General features: G+C 38.6%; 1 protein-coding gene across 13 annotated transcripts in view; it reads right to left on the reverse strand.

Annotated features, from left to right (window-relative positions):
* Positions 1–23002, reverse strand: part of Slmap (sarcolemma associated protein) — a 118530-nt gene that overhangs the window by 91896 nt on the left and 3632 nt on the right. Inside the window, exon 1 of one of the 13 annotated variants that reach the window (XM_028754067.1) lies at positions 8514–8596. The exons of the other annotated variants lie outside the window; for them this stretch is intronic. The gene's annotated coding sequence lies outside the window, so the exon portion shown is untranslated. Of the gene's footprint in view, positions 1–8513; positions 8597–23002 lie in introns of those variants that run through there. 13 annotated transcript variants of the gene reach the window in all.

The raw sequence follows: 23002 nt of genomic DNA on the forward strand, positions 1-23002 counted from the left end.
CAAAGGAAGGGAAGGGATGGAGAACGGAGGAATGAAAAGCACAAGTACTAACTGATCAATAGTGTTACATGGACTAGAGACTGGAGAGATGGCTCAGTGGTTAAGAGCACACTATTCCTGGTGTTCTTTGGTGTCAGAGGACCCAAATGATGCTGAGCACACATCTAACATCTCACAACCATCCAGCAATAACTCTATCTCCTGAGGATCCACTGGCCCCTCTGGGTACCTGTAGTCATGTGCACACAGACATATACACATAATTTAAAATAATAAAAAATTATATGAAATAATACTGGTGTAACTGAGGAAACAAAAACTCAAACTCCTTAAGGAGAAACCAGGAAGGAAAATGTCTGAAATAATTTCTGACAGAATAGTTAGTTAGAAGTATACAAGGGGAGAAAAAATCAGGAAAAACAATACCTAAAGAAAAAAAAAAGGTCAGAAAAAAGTCAAGAGCTACTTAACACTTCTACCAGTGTACATATAGAAGTCATGCTGACCCAAATAAACTGCCAAAGAACAGAAGATATCTAGCAAAGTCACAACACATTAGAACCCAGAATCTCTAATTCCAAAAGTTAGAATGTACAGGGGTATTTTCTTGGGATCCTAAAGAAATCAAGCAAATCAGAATGGAAAAGACTAAAGGGACCAAATAAATATACTATTACCTATACTAAGATTATTTACAATTCTAGTAGAAGACAGTGTACCATAAAGAAAATTATTACTGTATTAAATTGGTTATATACTTTTTTTGTTTCTGGGTTTAATTTTCTTTTCTGGAGACAGAGTCTATGTAGCCCATGCTGGCCTCTAGATCCTCTTCAGTCTCCTCCCCTGAGTACATAAACAAGACAAGGAAGGTTAAAGAGAGCATGAAATAGGTAGTGAAGGCCCTAAGAAAAATCAGAGAGAGAGACAGATGAAGGCTGGTACAAGAATTGGTTTTCAGCCTCTCCAAGGTTATCAACCCTATTTCCTCCCATCTTGGGACCATTATTTGGGTTCTTTTTGCTTTTTTCTGCTGGTCCTGGGCCCTCAAATAGGCGGACTAACTCTGTGATACAACAGATAAACAATTTGGTAGCAAAACCTACTCAGATACATTATCATAAGTTAGCTATGGAGGACCACGAGACTCAAGATGAGGTTGTTACTTTATACAGGGTGTTTCCAAAACCCATCTCCACCCAACCTAAAAGGGGGGACTTCTGCCCCTAGACCAAGCAGAGAGGGGCCACCCAGAACCCCCCAGGGGATCTGAATTCTTGCTTAGGCTGTGAGGCTAAGCACTGCAAGGGAATATCAATAAAAGATAAAAATATCTATCTGGGTTCCCTGAGGGACAAGCCTGACTGCATAGGGGTTGATGTCAAAAGTATCCCCTCTCCAGGAAAAAGACATCGGGATGGGTATGGCCCTCATGCCTCACTGGACAACGACAGGGGGACTGGAGCCATTACAAGGTCCCCTTCAAGTACTGAAGGTCAGGCCTCTATCCCCACCTTTGCAAGATTAGAATTGCCACAGCCCTTCTATACTTAGAGAAGGGAGGAGATGTCAGGGGCAGCCCTGCTTACACACTGAAGGTCTAAAATCAGCCATAGGCCTAAAGTCAGCAATAGGCCTGTCATACATGTATATTAACACCAAGTCTTGGGTCTCAGTGGAAAAACATTGAAACAGATGGCTATAAGCTAATGTAAACAGGCAGCTTTTGTGGAAATTTACAAGCCTGAGTAGTCATAGACCTTGTAAATAGGTACCCTGGGCAGACAATACCAACTTAGAAAAGGACAAGCGAGTCATAGGCAGAGTCACAGTGACTTGTCCCCTGAACCTTCACCCAGCTGATACCCGGTTCTGAAGATATCTGTATTCCCCCTGAACACCCACACTCCAATGTCATTCCCTTCCCCACATCCTGCCTTTCTGTGTTTACAACCCCTGTGTGAATGAATTACGATTTGAGAAAAAATAAATTATAAAAAAAAAAGAAAGAAACTAGTTACAAGAACCCAAAATAAGACAGCAAAGTGTGAAGTCAGAAGAAGAATGCAAAATCCAAACTACTCCATTCACAAACTGGCAAACTCCACAATTTCAAACATACCTAAAGTTTTAAATGATACACAAATTAAACAACCACCATTTTGGGTAAAAATATTCCTGGCATTAAGTAACTACATAAGGGAGGTTATATAGTGAAAGTCTAATATTTATTGAGTTCTAATTGTGTGCCACACCCAATATTACTTCCATTACACATAAGAATTAATTTTCTTAATCCCTATGAAATGCTATTATTCCCACAAGAAAACTAAAGCACAAGAGACTAATTGCTCACCAAATGCCGCACAGCCAATAAGAGGCAGTATGAACTTATGTGGTCATTTCCACAGCTATAGTCCCCAACTTGTCACACTTGACTTCTCAGATCTTTATCACTCTACTGTAGTGCCTACCTAAGTCCAATGGTGGAAAGATGTCTCAACAGTTAAGATACTAGCTGCTCTTCCAAAGGACTCGGGTTCAAACCCAGCACCCATATAGCAGTTCGCAAATGCTATAACCTCAGTTCCAGGGGATCTGATACCCTCTTCTGGCTTCTCTGAGTGACAGGCATGCACATGGTACACAGACATACATGGAGACAAATAGCCATACACATAAAATCAATTAATTAAAAATTTTAAAAAAATATAAATCCAATTTCTCATTCTATAGATGAACAAATTGTTTGGCTACAAAAGACAAAAAGTTAATTCAAAGTTCACAAGTCTTCGATAGCAGAACAGGTACTGACTGGGAGTCGGGCTTTTCACCTATGATTCTTTCCAAACTAATGTATTTATATTAAATGTCTTTAATATCTCAGAACTGCAGATACAGAGACAGGCAGAACTCTGTGAGTTCAAAGTCTGCCTGATCTTTAGAGAGAGTTTCAGGCCAGCCAAGCTACAACTTAAAAGACAAATAAATAAATAAGTAAATAAATAATCATTGAAATCAGAATAACAAAATTAAGTACAAAACAAAATCAAAACAAATACTTTCAAGAATGAGCTGCTGTCAACAGCATAATACATTTAATCTATATGCTATATACAATAAACAGTCTAATCTCTTGCATTATCTCTTTAAAGAATTACAGACATACTCATTATAATGACGTATTTGCCTCTTCCACTTATATCACTCCACAGGACTTACATTTCATCTAAATTTTTATGTGTCACTAAATTTTTGGCAGCACTGATGAGATGACTCAGCAGGTAAAATCACCTGCAATACAAGCCTGACAAATCCTTGCATGCACCATGCACACACTTGCCTGTACACACATACAAATGCAAGCACACATAGTAATAAATTAAAATTAAGCAAATTCTTTTGACAGTATGACTTAATGACTATGTAATACTTAATAACTCATCAATCTGGACCTACCAGGTTTATTGTATAGAATATTTTTTGCAATCAGTCCTTGGGTTAAAATTATTCTGCTTTCATCTTACAGTGTTTTGTTTTGTTATATGCTAGAAATATGAAGTCCAAGCCCCTTTGAATTCTTTGATCTTCCTGCTTCAGCAGCCTCTGTAATACGAAGATTTCAGAATAGGGCCAGCACAATTGTTTTGAAGCTGTTAATAATACATCTTTAAACATTACCTATAATAAAGTTCCTAGGAATGATATATATAAGAACTCACACGCATATGATTACTAAATTAGCCAAACTCTTCTGAGCACTTCATGACATTCTAACCTGTATTTAAGATTTTACATACTGATGTTGATTTTTGTCGACTTGTTGGAATAAGAAACAGCTTAGAAAGGAGTAAGACGGGCGGTGGTGGTACACGCCTTTAATCCCAGCACTTGGGAGGCAGAGGCGGGTGGATTTCTGAGTTCGAGACCAGCCTGGTCTACAGAGTGAGTTCCAGGACAGCCAGAGCTACACAGAGAAACCCTGTCTTGAAAAAAAAAAAAACAAAAAACAAAAAAAAAAAAAGAGTAAGGTGTATCTTGGGTTCCAAGGAGAACTAACTGAGGAGGAAGACTCTCCCTGAAGAGGGTGGTACCCTCCATGAGTTGAAAGAAAGCTAGATGAGTGCTGGCTGGAATTTCCCTTCATGGCTTCTTGGTTCACCAAGATAGGAGGAATCCCAGCCCCATGCTGCAGCATCAACTCCACCACACCTTCCCTGCCACAAGAGTCTACTCTCTCAAATCACAAGCGGCAATAAATCCCTCCCTCATTAGCTGCCTTTTGTCAGGTATTTTGATCACTGTGACAGGAAAAGTCTAATAGGTACATTTGTTCCAAGGTGTGTTCTTTCACAGCATAGATATTCTAAGTGTTTCATAAGGATCCTATGACAGAGGAAGTGACAGCAATGACTTGCCCAAGATGATGGAAAGTGACAGAGCCAGATTTCACAGCCATCTATAATGACTGGGTTCCACAATCCAGGCAAACCTTGGACACATGCATACCAAGACCCTGTCACAAAAAAACAAGGAAAAAAAGAAAAAGAGAGAAGAGAAGGAGGAGAGGATGAGAAACAAGGAGAGGCAAGAAAGGAGAAAGAGAAAAGGGGGGAGAGGTAGAAAAAGGCAGGCAGGCAAGAAGGCAGTATGAATATACATATATGCACATAATAATAAATTAAAAAGAGGCCATTAATTTGAAAGAGAGATGAAGAGGTACATGGGAAAGTTTGAAGGGAGAAAAAGGAAGAGGAAAATGATTTAATTATACTATAATCTCAAAATATATCAAAATAAAAACCTTGGCTAAGTGTTGTGACACATACCTTTGATCCTAGCACTCAAGAAGCAGGGCAGACAGATCTATGAGTTTGATGCCAGTCTACCCAGTGAGACCATCTGAAGAAAACTTAAATGGAGCTGAATAGGTATTTCTCCAAAATACTGATATACATACATAGGTATAGTAGTACTCACCCAGCTGAAGGAAGATGAGGCAGGAGGATGGTAAGGTGGAAGCCAGCCTGGGCAGGACCCTGTATCACAAAATGAAAACAAAATGCACTTACATCACCAATGAGGATATGAAACGGTCAACATTAGTACTCACTAGAGAACTACAAATCAAAATCTGAGCTATCACTTTAGACTCTCCCAGGAGCTACAATTTAAAGACTCTCATCAGAAGATAAAGACGCTTAGACATTGATAAAGTACAAAACCATAATATCCACTTTGAAAAACAGGTGGGCAGTTTCTCAAAATCCTATAAAGACTTATACATGACATAGCAATTTTACTTCCAGGTATATACACAAAAACTAGAATATATGTAGCACAAAATTTGTACACAAATTCATAATAGCCAAATAGAGAAGATCAAAACAAATGTCATGAATGGATGACTGAATACACACAGTAGGTTACTATCTGCAATAAAAGAAACAAAGTGCTGGTAAACGCTACAACTCAGAGAGGCGCTTAAAACACTATGCTGAATGAAAAGTAGATGGGAAAGCATGTCACATAATTCCATTTAAACAAATGTTCAGAGAGGCAGTCTACAGACAAAGAAAAATGAGTGGCCGCAGGAGTATGGCAGGGAGGAGGGACTGGGAAGTGGCAACCACGAGGTCTACAGGCACTCTGGAAGTAGACTGACAAAACGTTCTGAAACTACAAAGTGATAACAGTTGTGGACCTCTGTAGATATACTAAACACTCTGTAGATATACTAAACATAGATAGAGGTTACATCCACAGAGAAGAAGGAGGAGGGGCGAGGGGATTGGGGGTTCCGAGGGGGTGGTGGGGGATGGGGTAAGGGGACAACATAGGAAATGTAAATAAATCTTCCAATAAAAAAAAAAAACATAAAAAAAAGATGTACTAAACAATAAAAGTACAGCTAAGAAATACATAAAGATATAAACTGTGAAATAAAACACTCAGAAGTAGTTAAAACTGTAATTATATGACTTTTGAGAAAGAACTGGGAATATTAAAAGTCAAGGGATAAAAATGAGAACTTTGTGGTAACTGTAGACAATAGAGACAAAGATGGAGATGTCAAACCTGTCAAAAAAAATTAAGAACTAGGAAAGAACAGTGCTATGCACAGAAAAGTTTTTAAAGTTCCATAAAAATGCATCCTGGGGAACAGGGAGTGTAGTGCAATAGTATGCCTGTGACCCTGAGTTGGACCCCAGATCTCTCTCCTCCCTGCACCCCCATACCCTAAAATTAAACTACTCTAAATGCCTGAATCATCCTATTAAAGACTCCCTGGTGACTTTTAAATATAATTTACATAAAGGAGCATATGAGTTATATAGGAGAAAGTTAAAGGACATAGAAAGTCCATAACATCAGAGGGAATATGAATAGATTTCATCAAATACAAAACTGATATTAACCAAAAAAGCATTACTTCTGTGCACTAAAGTTATAGAACAAATGAACTGTGTTAAGCTTTCTAGCAATCATTTGTCCGATGAGCTGAGGGATGGCAGCACACTGTACAGCAGAATGACAAGTCCACTGAGCAGAGACTAGTCACACACACACACACACATACACACACACACACACACCCCATGAGGAGCTCATAGGATGTGCTCAATGAGTACTGCACTTTAAAATTACTAAATCATCATATATGCTTCAGGAAATTAGAAATAAAATTTAACAGAAGAAACACAAAAGGCAGAATTCTCAAGTCTGAAACTAAAGATGAGGGGAAGAAAATAATTTCCTTCAAATTACCCATAAAAGGAAACTAAGGAAGCCATCAAACTTTGTTGTGTTACTAAATGTGTCTCAAATCCAGAGTCAGAAGATACTAAGCAAATACTCTTACACAGACATACATTCTATTCTTGGCCCTCTGTTATTTATACTGTCAGTTTATTAAAAAATATATAAGTCCACACAATACTAAAGAATTCGCTTTTTAAACGATGAAACTATAAAAAAAAATCCATTCAGAATGGATATTTCTGAAAACACAGAATGCGCTGTAGCCAGGCTGAGTATATAATCAATGACAGGGCACTTGCCGCGTATAAGGCAGGCCCTGTGTTCAATACATGAAACCTCCATCATAGTCAACTTAAGGAATATACAATACAGAAAACAAAAAATAAGGTTTAAGAAAAACAAGTTTTTTTTCTGTTCCAGGGATACAGCTTAGAGGCACTCAGGATGGTCCAGTGGTTGACATACTGTTGATGGCTTTCCTACAATATAGCCTTTAACAAAACTAGGCTGTTTCAAACCCCTGACAACAGGATTGTTTACCTTTATACCAAGACGGTTGGGACAGCACCTAAATCTGCATGCAGTATGTCCCTAGGCAGACTGCAAGGGGTTCCTGCTGTGAGACCCAAAGTCCTTATGAGATTGCCTAAGACAAAGATGAAGGTCAGCAGGGCCTATGGTTGTTCCATGTGTGCCAAGTATGTCCATGACAGGATCAAGCAGGCTTTCTTTATTGAAGAGCAGAAAACTGTTGTCAAAGTGTTAAAGGTACAAGCACAGAGTCAGAAAGCAAAATAAATATGCAGCTTTTTTAGTAATTAAAAAGAAACAGAAAAAAGAAAAACAGAACAGATAAAACAATTATCTAAGAAATCTAAGGAAGAAATGAGAAATCTAACTGTAAAAACATATTTAGTATTAACTAAACTTAGACCAATAACCTGTTAAGATCTATTCAATAATAACTAAACTTACAATTAGTACACACACACACATACATCAACAAGACAACCTTCCAACTTAAGTTCAAGCCAATCAAAAAGAGAATAGCATAAACACAAATGCTGAAGCGAGGTAAGGGTGATTTCTCACTGACTGATTCAGCTCATCTGCATAACTTTCACAGAGAAGAAAACATTTTTTACACTGAAGCATTAACACATATGAAAAGTATAAAGAAACCAGTGTAATCAAAACACTTGTAAACATCACTAAGAGTGCTGCTTTTTAAATATTTGATTAAGGTAATTATCATAAATTTTGTTCTTTAAAGCCAAGTGCTGTTGCCAGAGTAACTATAAACATCACCAGTTAGTTCACCTCACTTTTCTTTTTAAACAAGATAGCTGCAAGCAATGCAGTTAAAGAAGCTCAAGTTGCAAAACTATTTTGAACACAGCAAAAAGGGCAAACCGCAAAATATCCTCTGTATTTCTCATATCAGAATACTTCCATAAACATTATTTGAATCTAATATATGAAGCAAAATTTGAAATTGATGTCAAATTAATTAATTTCAGCTTTAAATTCAGTAAAGGATATAAGTTATGAAACCTCTGCTACACAATAAACTTATAATCTTCTGAAGATGTAATCTGAGCGATTTAAATGCCATGCCAAAAGGCTCAAGAAATGTTTAAAGTTTTCTGGTAACAATAATAGAGGTTCGTTTAGCAGGTTTTTTGAAAATTATACTAAAAATTCTAAAATAAAATTCAAAAAGTAGTTGTAATTCAGGAAATGTATCATACCTTAACTTTTGGAGGGTATTCTCAAAATGTTCTCAAGACTCAGAAAGTCAGTTTCATAGAAGCCATGTTAGCAGAGTTACACTGTCCAAAGGAAGTGACAGTGCAGATTGTGGGTTTTGACATCCACAGTTTACAATAGATAAACATTGTGCAAATAAAGAGTACTACAGCTCATCAAAGTGACAGCTCTTTGCTGGAAATGAAGTGCATACTTGTAAGCCCAACACCTGGGAAAACTGAATGAAAATTTCACACGCTCAAGATTAAGCTAAAACTTTGATTGTTAGCCAAGTGCAGAGTAAAAGCACACAGATCAGCTCTCAGAAAGCCTTTCCTCCACAGACTCTGGAGACGGTAGTTACATACATACTCATATTCAAAGTCTTCTCAAACAATTTTTCTCTCGATAGTAATGAAAAGATAAGTTCCAAACTTTTAAAAGACATAAAAAAAAATTATGAGATCATCTATGGCTACTGAATTTCTAATTCATGCTGTATTATAAAAGCTCAAAATCCCAATATATTGTTGACATCGGTGACTCACAATCCATTAGCACAATATGTATTTAACTCAGGATTTCAACTAACATGTAAGCCTACACTGGAATACCTGAATTGTATAGCTTTCCTGATGCCAGTCACTCCTCATGTATATGGGCAATCAAAAGAGGCTTCATGAAAGTAGCAACAATTAAAACCAAGAACAAACAAGTTATCAACAAGTATAATACACAAGGCTTTCAAAGCAAAATGCTTAATTATACTCTATACCCCACAATCAAGCATTTCAGAGTAATTGCACTCACCAGCTCACTGGGCCTCCAAATCTACTATTTTGAACATCCCTTAAGTCTCTGAGAAGACAGCTCTGATATAACATGGGTACGGAATTAAACCTCACACTTATGTGTCTCACGCAATCTTCCTAGGTAAGATTTGGGAAAAATGATAAGAATCATGAAGACCTTGACAATCAAAAAATTAATTCATTAAAAGATTTTTATGGGAAGATGGTGGAAACTGGGCCTCACTGGAAGAAGTGGGTTACTGGAGGTCAGCTTTTAAGGGGTATCTTGGCCACAGCCTCTTCCTCTAATGTCCTGTTTCCTAGTTGACCTGAGGCAAACAGAGTAGCTTTTCTTACCATGTCTTGGTGCCACAATAATAAAAACAATGGAATCAGCAAACCAAGTAAACACACTCATAAATACTGTAGAACTAGGCTGACTGAGATGTAGTGGTTCAGTTAGTGAAATGCTTTCCTCACATTCACAAAGCCCTGGGTTTGATCTTCAGTCCTGGATAAGTCTGTTAACACATGCCAGTAAGCCCGGTGCTCAGGAGGCAGGCGCAGACCAGGAGTTCAAAGTCATCTTTGGATACAGAGTAAGTCCAAAGCCAGCCTGGGCTATATGAAATTAATCCATTAAAAGATTTTTATGGGAAGATAGTGGAAGATGGGCTATATGATGATAATCTTATAGATTATCAACAACAACAAATAGAGGTCAAAACGTATAATAACAGGACAATAATAGCCTGATTAGCTCACCTATGTAATTTTTCTATTTCATAGTCTAGTCGTGCTATGTTTTGGATGTTAAATGTCTACCACAAGCCCAGGTGTTAAAGCTGCAAACCAGTAGCCGGCACTATTGGGAAATAAAGGAACTTCTATACAGCAGGACACACTACAAGGAACTTAGGTCACTGGAAACGTGAACATGGAGAACAGTATGACACCAGTCACCTCCTCTTTCTCTTTTATGTTCCCTGGCCATGAAATAAATAGCTATGTTCAACCACACAGTTCATTCATGGAAAACAGCAACAAAAACATAGAACTACACAAATACTAGGAAACTGAACAATACTTTTGAATGAACAGTGAGTCACTGAAAAAAAAAATCAAGGAAGAAATTTTAAAATTCTTAGAACCAAATGAAAATGGCAGCACAGTTTACCAGAATCTCTAAGATACAGCTAGAAAAGTCCTAACAAAAAAGTTTATATATACAAGCTCACATTAAACGTTCAGAGACAGTTCAAAAAACAACCTAACAACATCCCTCTAGCCAAACTAACAAAAGACCCAAATTTAAAAGGTAGAGATAAAAAGAGAGATGTTACAAGTGCCAAGGTAATCTATGAATCATTAGATAATATTTTGCAAGCCATATTCCAAGAAATTAGAAAATTTAAAAGCAGTGGATGAACTCCTAGATACATGTAACCTAAATCAAATAAAGACGTAAGAACTCAAGCAGACCCATGACAAATGAGATTTAATGTAGACTGAATAATTTTAAAGTCTATGTGTGCACGCACACACACACACACACACACACCAAAAACAAAACAAAGAGCTCAGGACTAGGATTCACTGCTGACTTCCACTAAACTTTTAAGAACCAACACCAATACTCATCAAAACGTTCCACCAAACAGCAAGCAACACCGCTAATCTCATTCTAAACCAAGATCACACTGAAACCAAAGGAGGCTGTAATTCAAAAGCAAGACTACAGACCAACTGCTCTGACTAACCCCAAAGCAAAACTCCAGTAACGAACCAATAAGACCACACATCATGACCAAACAGGTTTATTTCCAGGGATCCAAGTTTGGGGCACTATATAGAAATTAATAAATATATTATACTATATAAATACACTAGAGGACAGAACTCAAATGATCATTTGATAAAGTTCAATATCCCTTCATTTCACAAGTCCTAAACATACTAGGTAGGAATAGAATGAGTATATCTAAACATGATAAAGATCATATATATCATATATACCTATATCATATATATACATATATATATATATATATATATATATCCTACATCAAACATATTAAATGAAAAAAAGCACTTCCTCTGCAATTTGGAACTAGTCAAGAGTGGCTCTATACTATTAAACAGTACTCCAGTCTTACCTACAGATATAAGGCAAAAAAAGACATTAAAAAAAAAAAAAGAAAAAAAGCAAAGGCCAAAGTCAAATCATCCTTATTTCCAGATGATAAATACTAAAAGACTCTGAAGACTCCACCAGAAAACTGTTAGATACAAAACTCCAGCCAAGTAACAACATACAAAATTAACACAAAAATCAGTAGCTTTTCTATATACAAGCAATAAACTTGCCAAGAAGGAATTTTTTTAAATCCTACTCACAACAGCTTCAAAATACCTAGTAATAAACCTAACCAAGGAAATGAAGACTTCTACAATCAGCACCTTTGAGTAAAAACTAGGGGCTGGAGAAACAGCTCAGTGGTTAAGAGCTTGTGATGGTTTGTACAGCTCCAGCTACTCAGCATCCATTGTCCCAGAAGTTTCTTTCTCCTCTTGACTATAAAGCCAGAGACACATGGCTGAAGCTGCCAAAGTTCTGCTGCTTTCTGGGGCTGGAACTTGGCACCCTTGTTCTATTACATCATCACCAGCTTTCTGTTTTCTAACTCCTGCACACTGCCTACCTTGGCTGTCCTGGAACTTGCTCTGTAGATTGACCTTGAACTCAAGAGATCTGCAAGGCTCTGCCTCCTGGGATTAAAGGCGAATACTACCATGCCTACACCTAAATTTAGCTGGGTGGGATCTTGCCCCAAGGTCACCACTTCCTGAACTCAATTTAATACCTTTAAACATAGCATTCAGCTTCATTTCACTTCCTGGTGCCCCTTTAATACTCGAGTGATATATTTTATATATTTCCTTTCTAAGCTTGCTATGTTTATTCAAAACGCTCTTGATGAGACTTAACCAAAGAACAAAGTCTATGATAGGCATTTCTGAGACTTCCTTGGTCAATGCAATTAATCTGAGTCTCTTCACCTTAGCCTCATGCACACTCTTCAGACAAGGGCAAAAAGCAGCCACGTTCTTCAACAAAATACTACAAAAACAGTCTCTAGGCCACATACTGAAGTTCTTCTCCACTGAAACTTCATAGGCCAGGTCTGCACAGTTCAAATCACTCACAACAACATCATCTTCCATATTCCTACTAGGATGACTCATTAAACCCCACTTAAAACATTCCATGGCTTTCCAAATCCAAAGTCCAAACAAACAAAAGCATAGTCCGGCCTATCTCAGCAATACACCATTCCTGGTACCAACTTCTGTATTAATCAGGGTTCTCTAGAGTCACAGACCTTACGGAATGTCTCTCTATATTGAGGGAATTTATTGTGATGACTTATAGTCTAACTAACCCAACAATGGTCAGCTGTGAACGGGAAGTCCAAGAATCTAGTAGTTGCTCAGTCCCACAAGGCTAGTTGTTTCAGCTGGTCTTCTATAGAAGTAGGTTCCAACAGATGTGTTAGCAAGTAAGTGCAAGCAGGCAAAGAAGAATGAATCTTCATTCTTCCAATGTCCTTATGTAGGTCTCCAGCAGAAGATGTGGCCCAGATTAAAGGTGAGTGCTAACACGCCTGGATCTGGGATTTGCTTTGTCTCTTGAATTCAGAGATCTCCTTGCCTCAGTCTCCTGGGATTAAGGGCATGTACTACCTTGCCTGGGCCTAAGCTTTTCATGGCCACTATGCCTCAAGATCTCCATGCCAAGATCCAGGTCAGAATGTATGTCTTCCAGCCTCAAGATCTGGACCACAGGTGTGTCCTCCAATTCTGGATTGTAGTTCATTCCAGATATATAGTCAAATTGACAATCAGGAATAGCCATTACAGATTTGCTCTTCCAGAAGACCCAGGTTCAATTTTCAGCACCCACATGGCAGCTCACAACTGTCTACAACTCCAGCTCCAGAGGATCCAACACTCTCACACAGACATATGTGCAGGCAAAACACCACTGCATATTCAAGAAAAAAAATCAATCAATCAATTAAAAAAAGACTGATGAGCACTTGGGAGGCAGAGGCATGAGGATTTCTGAGTTCGAGGCCTGGTCTACAGAATGAGTTCCAGGACAGTCAGGGCTACACAGAGAAACCCTGTCTAGAAAAACAAACAAACAAACAAACAAACAAAAACAACAAAAACAAAAACAAATAAACAAAAAACTAATGAAACTAAAGACACAAGTGATGGAAAGGCCCATCCTCCATGCTCCTAAATCAACAGACTATTGTAAAAATAGATGTATTACTGCAAGGCGCCAACAGATGTAACCTCCTTCAAAATTCCACTAATGATCCACACAGCTATAGAAAAATAACCCTGAACTCCATATGGAAGATCCCACAACAGCTGAATCAAACCTAAGCAGAAAGAGCTACTGGGAGTGTTAGAGTGCCTAAACTTAAATCATACTACACAGATAAAGCAAGAAAAGCAGCAAACAAGACGGGCAGCATGGTACTGCCACGAAGAGAGATGTGTGGGCCAATGTAATAGAACAGAGGAACTCACACAGATGCCAGTCATGCATGGGAAAACTGCTAGACTGCTCTACAAACGATGAGAAAATAACATGTCCACTCATGAAAACTGAAACTAGATCTGTATTTCTCACTCTGCACAAAATTCAATTCAAGATGGATCAAAGACCTTAACATAAGATTTGAAATTTTAAAGCTGCTAGAGGAAACATAAGAAAGACCACTTTAAGGCAGTCTCAGAGAAGAACCTTCTGAAAAGTACTGCAGCAGCCAAAGTAAGCCGGACCGTTGACAAATGGGATTACATGAAATTAAAGGGGCCCTACCAGCTAAGGAAAAAAACAAAAATCAACAGAGTAAAGAGACAGTCCATAGATGAGTCAAGAACAATCTGCCAACCCTACATTTACAAACCTTCCAGTAAAAACAATGGGCCAACAGCAAGCCAAACAGGCGATTCTCAAAAGAAACACAAATGTTCAATATATTTTTCAAAGATGTTCAACACTGGCTGGGCAGTGGTGGTGCACACCTTTAATCCCAGCACTTGGGAGGCAGAGACAGGCGGATTTCTGAGGTTCGAGGCCAGCCTGGTCTACAGAATGAGTTCCAGGACAGCCCGGGCTATAAAGAGAAACCCTGTCTCGAAAAACCAAAAAAAAAGATGTTCAACACCTTAGCCATGAGAAAAAACTGCCTTCTTGGTTGGCTGACTAGAGTCTAATCTTAAAATTTTGCTTGCTTTTTTGAGGAACATCATGCATACTAGAGATTAATTAAGAAACTATTATTACTTTACCACATTCATAAGTTCATAAATTCAAAAGAATTTACTAAGCTTAGCAAACTCTAAAACAGACTATTCAAGGAAGAAAAACTCTCAACAATGAAATACATACATATATATAAATTAAGCATGGCAGAACATGCCCAGCACTTGGAAGGTAGAGGCAGGAGGTCAAGAATTCAAAATCATCTTTAGCAACATAGTGAGTTTCTATACCAGCTTGTACAACAAAAGACCCCACATCCAAAAAAAAAAAAAAATCACTTATAGAAAATCAGCACACAAGATATTACTATGCAAGCACACCAACTAAGCCAAGAAGAAAAAACTTGGGGCTGGAGAGATGGCTCAGTGGTTTAGAGCACCAACTGCTCTTCCAGAGGTCCTGAGTTCAATTCCCAGCAGCCACATGGTGGCTCACAACCATCTGTAATGGGATCTGATGCCCTCTCCTAGTATGTCTGAAGACAGCTACAGAACTCATATACATAATAAACAAATAAATAAAACTTAAAAAAAAAAAAAGAAGAAAAAACTTAATACCCACAAGTTGAGTACCTACTGTTTGGCATGAAAAATTCTCTTCTGTCTTTATAGCCTACATTTAATTTTTGTTTGCATTTATTTTGTTTGGTTTAGCAGTCTGGGAATCGAATGCTCTCAGCCCTAGACTCCTTTACAGGTGAAGAAAACTAAAGCACAGAGCCTTCCTAGGGTGGCAGAGCTGGAAAGCCTTACAGTCATTATCTGAAACAGGATCAGGAACGGACCAGGTGTTCAACTGCCTCAGAGATAGACAGCATTTTCCTTTCCCATCCCAAATAGGTTAACTTCTGAGATGCATTTCCCACAATACACTGTTCTCTTTCTGGCCTTTCCGCCTTAAATGTTTCCTGTTCCCACAGTTAGAATCCACTGCTCTTTTTCATCAAGCCTGCTGAACCCTACTCACTCTTTAAACAGTGATTTAAAAACAGCATTCTCTATGGAGCTTTCTCCATTCCTCCCACATTCTCTGCCCCCATTCCTGGAGGAAGCAATATATGACTTTCTCAGCTCCCTGGAAACAATGATTCACAGATACTTCTGGTATTTGGAATCCTATTTTATATATATATATATATGCACGCGCACACACACACACACAACTATCTACTGGACTCTGCACTGCACTTGCAACCATTAGACCTGAGATACTAATTGGTCTGGAACATAATGGTTCCAAACTAAGTTCACAGTAATTTAAATTAATACTTAGTTCTCACAATAGTGTTTTACCCTCTCCACGTGCCTGCAATCATCACAAACTCCTGGCTTATATACACTTCCCAGGTTCAGATTAGGCTTTTACATTATGTCTTTAACTACCATTTCTCAACTCCCACATTAAAACTCTAGCATTGCAACTTCTGGATAGTATCAGAATTGGTCTTGACAACAAATATTTCAAAAGTATAAATAGCCTCTCCATATACTAAACTTATTAAAACAAAAGTCCAACCACGATTAAGACATTCACAGTAAGGAAATAAAACTCAAACTACATTGGAATACAAAGCTAGGAATGGTGGCTCAAGCCTATAATCCCAGCACTTGGGAGGGGGGAAACAAGTTTGAGACCAGCCTGGACATTATGACACATGATCTCAAAAAATAATGGGCATGGTAGCATGAATTTGTAATCCAGTACTGCGGACTAAAAGACAGAAGCTCCTTGGAGCTAATAGGTCACCCAGTCAAACCCAAATGGTGAGCTGCAGGCCAATGAGAGACCCTGACTCAAGGGAGGTGGATGCTATTCCTAAGGATAACAACCAAGGTTCTCCAGCCTACACACACACACACACACACACACACACACACACACGTTTAAAAAGAAAGTTAAGTGAACAAATGCAATAAAAAAAATTTATATACCAAACTAACAACAGCTACGTCCGAAGGTAGAAGGTATGAAGGATGAGTTTCTTTTAATCTATACGCTTCCATATTGCTTCAACTTTTATGAGAGCATATTCCTACTATTTGGATAACTAAAAGTACAGAAAGACTTGAGCCTCCATTTTGAAAACTCTTGTCTGGTTGGATCAGGTCAAACAAGTAGTTAGTTACTCATGCAAATAAAACTTCAAGCATGAAAGTATTATGAAAATCTAATGTATGAAGTTTATTCATGTTTAAACTTAAAATATACCACAAAGTATAGATTAGACAAAGAATACAATACTAATCACCAAAACCTCACTTTCCAAGTGCCACCACAAAGCTTACTTTTTTTTTTTTTTTTTTTTTTTGGTTTTTCGAGACAGGGTTTCTCTGTGTAGCCCTGGCTGTCCTGGAACTCACTCTGTAGACCAGGCTGGCCTCAAACTCAGAAATCCGCCTGTCTCTGCCTCCCAAGTGCTGGGATTAAAGGTGTGCGCCACCACTGCCCGGCTACAAGGCTTACTTTTTAACTTTCCTGTGTTGGTGTGCAGGTGCTCGTGCCAGCCTCTCCCCTCTCCCACCTCCCTCCCCTCTCTCTCCAATTGTGTGCATGCTCTGGAGTTTGTACTAAAACTCTGTGCTCTTCCTCTGAACTAGGTGCTTAACACACTCCAATGCCATGTAGCCCAGGCTTGCCTTAACTTGCAATATTCTTGTCTCAAGTATCTGGAGCATTGGGATTACAGGCATTCACACACCCTCTCTTACAAGTATAAAAACTATATGGTGAAAATGGGGGTGGGCAGTAGAGGGTATGGATATGAGCAAAGTATATGCATATATGAAAAATGTCATTATGAAGTCCATTGTTTTGTATGTTAAAAACAAAATAAAAATAAATTTTAAAAAACTGTTACTAGGTAGGTCAGTGGTACAGCACCTCCTGAATGGCTTTAGGAGAGGTAGGTGAGTTCAAAGTCAGCCTGGTCTACAAAGTGAGCTCCAGGACAGCCAGAGCTACATAGTGAGACCCTGTCTGGATAAAATCAAAATGAAATTTAAAAAAAGAAGAAGAAGAAGCAAAAGATGCAGTTTTATTACAACTGTTAAATCCACAAGAAGTTCAGAATAAATGCCTAGTACTCTGGCGTTTTTATTCCATGGGTTTAAAAAAAAAGAAAAAAGAAAACATCAGACTGCAGCAGCTCTCCTTGCTTCCTACACATGATATACAGATTATATTATAAATACTTAAAAATACACTCCCCCAAGAAAGTATTATTTTGTGTCAAGAGTGGCCGTAAATATACTAGTTCAAAACTAATATCACCAAACACAAGTTTATATAAAAGCCCAAAATACTTAGCAAAATATCTTGCATATTGCAAGTTTTCAGTAAGTAATGATTTGTACAAAGAGTACATGTTAGTAATCAAGTCCATAACTTGACACTGAAAACTAACTTGAATGACCTTTTGCCCTTCAACCCACCAAGGGTTTGTAGAAATACAGACTGCTGGGTTGTTCACATTTCAATCATTCAAACACTTATATAGTGCCTATTCTTTGTCTCAAGAGCTCACATCTGGCAGGGCAACAGAGCATTTGCATTACACTTACTTTGTTGTCTGTGTCCCATAATGAAGTTATAGACAGAGTTCTATAGGAGAAAAGAGAAAGAAGCCATCCATTCTCCAGAGAGTCAGGGAAAGTTTCCCCCTGGAACTAAGCCTCAGGGATAAAAGGGGAAGGTCATTCTGGGAGACAAAAAAGCAGAAAAGGCACTTGTTTTAAAAAGGAACAGTGAGCACTGTCATAGGCCCTGGTGTAGCAAGTTTGAGATGAAGAGAAAAAAGAAATGGGAGGTGGGAGTGAAAGACAGATTTTAATACTAAAAATAATTAATAAAACAGCAATCAAGATTTTTTGAGCAAGAGTATGAAATATTTGTCTGCCTGTAACATCCAGAGAGAAGCATGAATCCCAGAAAGTTCTTAGAATAACTGTAACCCTTCCCACCCCCGAACACACACCCTTTTCCCTTTGGAAATTCTGGGAATGGAACCAGGCAGGGTCTCATGTATGCTAGGCATGCATTCTGCCATGGAGCTATATCCCAGCCAGCCATATTATTTTTGATTCAAATATAAAGTAACTGCTACTAAGAACCAATCTCATGGCAAATCGAGCAGTGCACACTTATAGTCTAAGCACTAGACTATAGAGATTAAGACTACAGAGAGATTAAGGCCAGCCTGGGCTAGATGGCAAGTTCTGGCTAGCCTGAACTATATATACAACAAGACCTGGTCTCCAAAGCCTCCATTTCCCAAAAAAAGAACCAATCTCAGAATCTTTCTACTTAAACTTTAAATGGTGAACACTGTACTCCTACTTATCCAAAAGGGATCTTAGACTAACACAAATACCATTTAAGAAAACCAAATAGGATCCCAAAAAGGGAAAGTGAATTTAAAGCCAGGCATGGTAGAATACTCCTTGATTCTCTGCATTCATTAGGCAGAGGTAGGAGGAATCTCTGTGAGTTCAAGATAGCCTGGTCTACGAGTTCCATGACACGATGGCTATAGTAGCTCAGTATCTTCAGTGAGATCCTGTCTCAAAAAAAAAAAAAAAGATTTTAGGAGTAAAGTCAAATAACAAAATGGGGAGATGATTAAGAATATATAAATTATTATTTTTCAGGTGCTTTGCCCTCACGTATTATGTGTAGTGTGTGTGTGTGTATCGTGTGTGTGTGTGTGTGTGTGTGTGTGTGTGTGTGTGTGTGTGCGTGCATGCTGTGACTACAAAGACCAGAACAGAGTGTTGGATCCGCTGGGTCTGGCCTTAAAGATAGTTGTAAGCCACTACGTGGATGCTGGGAATCACACCTGGGTCCTTTGGAAGAGCAGCCAGTGAGTACTCTTAATCGCTGAGCCATCATCTCTCTAGGCCCTAAGCCATATGTTTTTTAACTTTTTACTGATTCTTTGTGAATTTCACATCATACACCCACTCATCTTCCTGTCCCTCCATATCCACCCCTCCACCCTTGCAACCTCCCCCACAAAAGAAAACAAAAAATACAATATTTTTAAAAATCTTGCTGGACAGTGGTGGCGCACGCCTTTAATCCCAGCACTTGGGAGGCAGACACAGGCGGATTTCTGAGTTCGAGGCCAGCCTGGTCTACAGAGTGAGTTCCAGGACAGCCAGGGCTACACAGAGAAACCCTCTTAAAACCAAAAAAAAATCTTGCTGTGGAAGCTGTTGTGTGTCATGGGGTATCCTATAGTATACCTCTGTCCATACAACTTTACTTGCAAATGTTCACTGCAATGAGTCACTGGTCTGGTTTGAGGCCAATCAAGTGGCTTCTGTATGTTACCAATACTGGATCATTGCCGGGACTCCTCTCAGATATTCTGTTATTCCTCTGTGTCACAGAGATCCTGTAGCATTTGTTCTGCAGGACCAGCCCTTTTACACACTCCAACAGACCAAAGATGGAATAGTGTTGGAGTCAACTCAAAGCCTGGGGTTTTGGGCCTGTATGGAAGCTGAGTTAGCCAGCCTACAGCTCCCCTGCACCCACAACACCAGAGCCAGCCAGCTCTTCCATTTTGCCCAGGAGAAAGACAGGGCCAGCTCCCCTCTAAGCGGTTTTTTAAAAACAAATATATGTGTTTTTTAAAACCCAATATTTCATCAATTTTCTAATATTGTAAAAAGTAATGAGAGGAAATACACATGTAGTTTGTTAATACAATCTGACTTCCTATACATATTTAAATTAATGTTCCTTAAGCATAACTTATTATACAAACAACTTTCTCACAAAAACTAGCATTTCTCAAAGAACTTTTTGCTTCTGTTAAAAGAAAAACTTAGAAATCTGCTAATGCAAACATACAAACAAAATAAAAAGCAATGAACATATAATCTCCCATTGTCTCAAAGGCTGAGTCCAGGATCTTAGCAGTCACCCTTAGACATGTCAAGGAAAGAAACAACTTGGCTTTCTTCCCTAGCAATGGTTTCCTTGTGATGACACTGGATCACACACCTCCTGTTTCTATGCCTTTTCTTAAGGAACCCCTCCCACACACACCCCTTTCCTTGATTCAACTTACCCACACTCTGCCTTTTTCTAAGTCCTTCAGTCTAGCTGCATTTGCATTTCATCCAGGAACCATGTTACCCATGATGAAACTTTCCTAAAATTTTCACTTGTTATAGAAATCTTACTGGACAATTTAATACACCAGCCTGCTTGTTTTGCTTTTGGACATTTAATCATTTTATTTCTACTGTCAATCTGGTATTTGCACTTAACAAAATCACATCCTGTTTAAAATGTCACAGTCTTGGGATGGCAGTGTTTATGAGGTTGGCCCTGCAGATATGAAGTCAAGAACCAAAATAGCTGGGCCAAAATCATGGCTCCATCCTTTATTAGCAATGTGAACTTTGAGATGTTAACCTAACCTAATCTCCCTATCCCTCAATCTCCTCATATTCATGAGGGAAATATAAGCACCTACCACAGAGCTGAGGATTAAGTTAACAGGTAAAAAAATGGTTCTCAACCTTCCTAATGCTGCAACCTTTTAATACAGTTCCTCATGTTGTGGTGACCCCCATCCATAAAATTATTTCTTTGCTACTTCACAACTGTTATGAATCGTAATGTAAATATCTGATATGAGGATATCTGATGTGTGATCCATAAAGGGGTTGGGGCCCATAGGTTGAGAACCACTGGCACAAACCACTTAGGAGAAGAACATTGAACATAATGCACAAGCTAAGCTGGACTTTCTTTGCTCCAGGCCCCTACTCTACATAAGACTGTATTACTTTTCTTAAATGGTGATTTTGGCTATTATGTGATCGCTATCCAAAACTCTCTGGAACTAACAAATAAGGCCCTCCAAATATGTCCACTCATAATCCCTTCCGTATGCTTACCATATGGACAGATTTACTTGCTCAGTGGCATTTGAGTCAACTGAAGTTGACTATGGGCTATAAAAACTGAAGAGTTTAGAGTCCACAAAGGAGTACACACAAAGGCAGACAAGATGGTTATTAACACACCTAGGATGAACTATAAAACCAGTCAACACCACAGTGAGTGGGGGGGGGGGGGCCGGGAACTACTAACTGTCCATGAATTCAACATTAAAAAGCATCACCTATGTAACCCTGGTAATACCCACAGTGAAGCCCATCCATGGCTGTTATCTTTCTTTTGATAGATAAACTCCATACTTACTTCAACAGCAAACTCCCTAGTGTTGTCTAGATTTCCACTTACCTACATTTGGCAAGTTTCTAAACTGCACATCTATGAGCTGAATAATCAGTCTCAAGTAACTAGTGACTAAGGCTTGTGATTTTAACACTGAGAGGGCTAAAGAAAGAGTCCTACCTCAAGGAGTCATGGACACAGAGGGAGAGAAGACCATGTCCCAAAATTCTAACACATGCTTCAAGTGTTTATTACTTCTTCCAGCTTTTACTAGGCCTCCCATAATGGCAACTACAGAATAGGTCTCCAACAAAGTCAAACAAAGGACACATTACTCCAATTCCTACCTCCAAGGTAAAATGCCTATTGGAACAAAGTTATCAACATCACTATTTTCTATTTTTAAAATTACTTCTATAGCTGCCATTTGTATTAAACAATTTCTGGACTTGGGATATAGCTCAATTGGTAGAGTGCTCTCTTAGCTTGTACAAAGTCCTGGGTTCAATCCTCAACACTAATAAGACAGGATATAGAGGTGAAAGCCTAAATTCTCACACTTTGGGCATGTACTGAGTTTGAAGTGAGCTCAGCATACTTGAGATCCTGTCTAAAAAGGAAAAGAAACATGACTTTCCCAAGACTCCACAGCACAGCAGTGATTTTGGTTCATGCTTCCCCACAAACATCCTTGCTACTAAATTTTGAGGCTTTAATAAATGCCAAGCACAGGGTACTATGTGATTTGCATAATAATCTGAATTCCCAAAACAGCAAAGGGGGCAGTGGGCATGGCTCAGTGGTAGAACAGGTGGTTAGTGCACACAGCCCAAAGTTTCTTTCCCATCACAAAAATAAAAAACTTTAAGAAAGTAATACTGTCTACAGATAAGAAAATTCAGGCTTAGTAGTGCTTAAAAACAATCTCTCCTGAAATGATACCTATAGGAGTGGATTCTTGCAATTTTATTCAACATAAATCTCAAGGAATGTATATTGGGGGGGAAGATTTGTTATGAATCTGACACAGGAGAGCTCTTGAAATTTCATACACAACTATTCATACACAAAAATTTCATACATAAATAGTATTTGGACAAACTGGTTTGGTTTTCTTTGTTATCTCCCAGGGTCTGGGACAGAATACATGCTCAAT

Source organism: Grammomys surdaster, unplaced genomic scaffold (assembly GCF_004785775.1).
Source record: "Grammomys surdaster isolate TR1022 unplaced genomic scaffold, NIH_TR_1.0 125979, whole genome shotgun sequence".
Classification (NCBI taxonomy): Eukaryota; Metazoa; Chordata; class Mammalia; order Rodentia; family Muridae; genus Grammomys; species Grammomys surdaster.